The sequence below is a fragment of the Centruroides sculpturatus genome, unplaced genomic scaffold, assembly GCF_000671375.1.
Source record: "Centruroides sculpturatus isolate CEXI.00-Female unplaced genomic scaffold, Cexi_2.0 scaffold26, whole genome shotgun sequence".
Lineage (NCBI taxonomy): Eukaryota > Metazoa > Arthropoda > Arachnida > Scorpiones > Buthidae > Centruroides > Centruroides sculpturatus.
In genome coordinates this window covers 728,496-733,324 of record NW_019384653.1, presented here as the reverse complement: position 1 = coordinate 733,324, position 4,829 = coordinate 728,496, and positions in this window count along the sequence as shown.

Below are 4,829 nucleotides of genomic sequence, written 5' to 3'. Positions count from 1 at the left end.
TACATTCCACAAAACACTACATACTTTTGTTTATTTCTCGCCATAATCTCAGTAAACGTTGAAACATTTATCCCAGCGTGACACTAGTTTGAACATCTCTTCATGGTACTGTTGCTTGTCAAGTTGCTTGAAGTAGTCCAGAACGATATCTTGCAATTTCTCCTGATTCGTAAATAATTTTCCTGCCAAAAATTTCTTTAAAGGTCCAAATAAACGAAAATTCGAGGATGCTAAATTTTGACTATACTCCATACATCAAATCAAATTAAACTGTGTTTGGAACGTCGGAATTGGAAGGTCCTGCAACATCTTTCATTTAGTCCAGATTTAAATTAACCCTCCTTGGATTTTTATTTATTTGAACCTTTAAAGAAACTTTAGGCAGGGGAATGCTTTGCGAATTAGGAGAAATTGCAAGATATCGTTCTGGACTACTTCAAGCAACTTGACAAGCAACAGTACCGTGAAGAGATGTTCAAACTAGTGTCACTCTGGGATAAATGTTTCAACGTTTACTGAGATTATGTCGAGAAATAAACAAAAGTATGTAGATTTTTGTGCAATGTATTAAATATTTTTTAATTATAAATTTTAGTGTAATTTTGGCTTGTACCTTCAATATCAGACACCCCTCATAATCACAGTTGTAAATTGTCATATTTTACTGTATTCATATATTTGAAAGTTTTAACATTTAAAAAGCCACAGTCAATAGCTTTAGAAATGAATAGAATTATGTATTTTTCTTATGATCTTATAAGATTACAAGAATAAAATTTTCATAAATGCTAATGTTATTCATTACATTATTAATGTTTATTTTGTGGGGTAAAATAATTTGGAAATATTTTACGTTTATTTAAATCTTTATTGCTACAAAGAAAATTAAGTAATTGAATTTAAACTATTAATTAATACCACCATTTCCATTATTAATTAATTTATAGCTTTTGAATTAAAGAAAAGGTGTTTGTTTGAAAGTGTTAAGCTGTAAAAAGTAAGCATAGATGCAAGTTATCTGCTATATACAGAAAACAATATTTTGTATTAAATCTTCTTTAAGAGGCAGAGGATTCAGGAATACCTTTAATGTTGTAAACAACGTCTATTAAGCGTATTTTGGAATTTACCGTTAAATCCTAACTCAAGGAGAAAAACTTGGTTCAGCATTCCATTGGGACATTATCAGGTCAATTGGATCCCAAAGTTTATCTTAAAAATATCCCACATCTTTAACAAAAATATTACGAATATAAAACAAACAATTCTCTCCAGATATACTCTTTAGGTAAGTACAGTAAATATAATTTCACGAAATAAGTATTTCCCGTCAACGACGGGTAACACAGCTAGTAGAATTATAAATTTTAAAAATATCTTTATAAATTAAAATACTCAAGAAGTTTTCCTTTGAAATGTTCCTGACAAGGTACCACCTGACTGAAGTTACCAAATACGGTTCCAGAAAATTATCGCATTGAACTGAAATTTTTAAAAATCAATGAATATTTCGCGTAATTACAAACTAAAAATAGCATATTTTATTGTACTTTTTTACTCCAAAAAATATGCGATTTTTAAACTAATGTTACAAAATTAAAACAACCGAAATTTCTTCTAACGTAAATTTTTGAGGACATTTTTAGGCAACATTAAAATATGACCATTTCCCTAACCTTTTGTCGCTGAAAATGCAATACTTACAGTTTGCCTGCGAGGTTAGTTTTTATCTGAGGAATGAGCATCTGATTTTTCTACAGGCGTTCGCATGTCTATCTGGAACTTCTGGATCGCATAAATTTTCAGTTTGCAATTGCAGTTGTTATTCCAGTCTGTTTTCAACATGATGACTTTCTTGCGATACCACGGCACAGTAGTTCTCGACTTGTTTGCTGGTGATGAACATTTTTACTCATAATCGTGATCAAAAAAGGGATAGTCTTCTCCTACCACATCCACAAATTTATCTAAAAAATAATTTTTTCGTATTTTCTAAAAAGTATTACAATTCATTGTAAAGGATAATCGATTAGTATCAAAATATTTATAGTTTTATTTTTATATCTAGGCCATAAATTTCAAGTTACAATAACAAAAAAAAATTGTAGAAAACGAATTATTATTTATAGTAACATCGTCACAATGCAGCGAGGCGATTTTTAATCATATTTTTAGTTTATGTAACTTAAAATACATGTTTACCACCTCAAATTAGCAGTTGATTATCCCTGTACATTACACTTTTTCTTTAACAGTAGAGCCATGCCAGTCATCTATCCAACACCTTTCAAGGAAAAAATTTTTGAATTCAAATAACATTACTCCGGTTTATAAGTTATTGTATAGTTAATCTAGGTCTCCTGCCTCTATGCCTCTTGTCTTTCATCTATCTGCTGCATTCTCGAGATTAAGGAAAGAGACGATGAACGGAAAGAGGACAGTGGAAATTATAAGTCTACAAATTTTTCAAATTGCAGTTCAATAAACTTATCAGAAAATATGACTTAATTCAACTTTGTGATTGTTCTAAACAAATATATGAAACATTTTATATAAACATCAGTGAAGTAAAAAAAGAGACTATTATTGTAAAGTTGCTGCAAGACCAACTGTACTTTTTTTTTAATATAAAGAAACGAATCAATAATAAGCCCACATGCAGTAACGCAAAATACTATAATACAGTACATGATCGTTTCTAATGAAGGGTATATGATGTTGCGTGCAACTATATACTTATATTGTTGTTTTGTGTCATTCTGATTACACAAATGCCGGGTTGACTCTTTGCTACGTGACAGTTTTGCTACGAACAATGATATATTACAAAAACATTCAAAAACTCAGTAACTTATGTTTAGTGTTTTGTTCGTGTGTACACTAGAAACGTTTGTAATATGTACTTATATTTTATCTTTAAAATGCATTAAATTACTGTTTCCTAAGCTCCCTATAATTTCGAAATGAAAGTTTTATTCGAGTAATGTATGTAAGCATTCTATTCAATAATGTTCAGCTTTAAACTAGTATTTGTAAACAAGAATAAGAGAGTTAACGGCACACAATGGTTTTGTTTTTAATCACTTTTATATAAATATAACATTTTCTTAAGTTTTTATTTATAATTTTATTTTGTCTACTTCACTGTTGTATACTCAGTTGCAAAAAATCGATCCACTTTTTAACTTATTAACTGCAATGTTAATAAAATTCTTTACGTGAATGAAATGCTTTTGGAAACATTTTAATGAGTTTACTTATAAATTTATAATTTAATTATTTATTGTTTTGGTTTAGGATTATCAATATCAATAAAAATATTTTAAATGCTATATATTTTTACGTGACACGTTACACTTAATCTACATAATTAAGCTATACATAATAAGGTTCCACTTGTAAGCGTTAATTAAATTTATTTTTTAATAAAAACAAATTAATTAATAATAATTAACTATTTTACCATTTAAAATTTGGAATTCTATAAAAACTGTGCTCAATAAATGCAATTTTTATATAAAATTCAAAAAAGCATACATGATAACATGATAATAACCCAGGCTATTTTCAATTAGAAATTGAATTCTGATTATTTACAAAAATCATAAAATTTTCGAGTCACATCTTTTATCCTTTTAACACTACCACAGAAGTAACAGAAAATTTTGTAATTTTTGTAAATAGTCATAATTCAATTTCTAAAATTCAAAAAGTTATATAATTTTATCATAAATAATTCGAAATTATTCATAACTAGCAGGTGGTCCTGGCACTGCTTGGGCAAAAGTAACGATAACTAAGATAAAGATTATTACGTGACAGTCAATCTTACCCGTTTTCACAGAATGCAAGAATTGGGCCCCCTTGTTTCCAGACTAATTAGAGAATTTTTAGATGATTCTAAAAATATGTTCGATTTCCCGCAAAAACAAAAAACTGCATTTGCGCCTGTAAATCTTGCACGTCGCTTTCTCTTAACACTTCCATTGTTGATGGAAGTGTTAAGCCTTAATCCTGTCTCTCTCCCCCCGGGGGGAATTTCGAAAAATCCCTTCTTAGTGTGCGTTTTCGTGTCGTACTCTAACTGTGTACCAAATTTCAACTTTTAACTCCTAACCGTTTGGGCTCTGTGTTAGCTATATTATAGATATTATATTAATTAATTACTTGTAAGAGATAACTCTAAGACAAGTATCTAATCTATCAGAATAAATTGAATTTGTAAAGCTGTTAGCTGTATTAGATTAATTAATCATAACATCATAAATCAAATAGGTGATGCTTTTACAATAGACCACTTAGACCCTTAACATTGCCAAAACCAATGAATGAATTTGATTAAATTTAATACAGTTAGTGCTCACTAAATGTTTTAAGTACCTCTTAAATTTTGAATAAATTCGTTGGATTGTTTTGGTCTTACGCGATCAGCATCTTGTTGGATAGATTTACCAGTGATTATAGCTACATCAAGGTACTAAACAACGTAGGAATCTGCACAAGTTGAATAGCTGTATCAAATGCTGATTGATTCCTGTTTTCCCTTCTGAAGGTTTCATTTAAAACTACTAAGCAAGTATAAAATAATATACCGTTTTTTAAATTTAGGAGTGAATCAGGTACAACGTGGATTGCTTATTGCAAGCTGTCACATCACTGTTAGTTGAATGTAAATTATCAAGAAAACTACTCTGTTACGAAGTTATTCATATCTAAAAATATTCGAAGCCTAATTAAAAAAACTAATGGTATCAGATTGAAAAGTAAAGCTCAGTGAAAACATCTAAATAAAGGAAACTTTCGAAAGCTGTGGCATAAGAATATAAAAA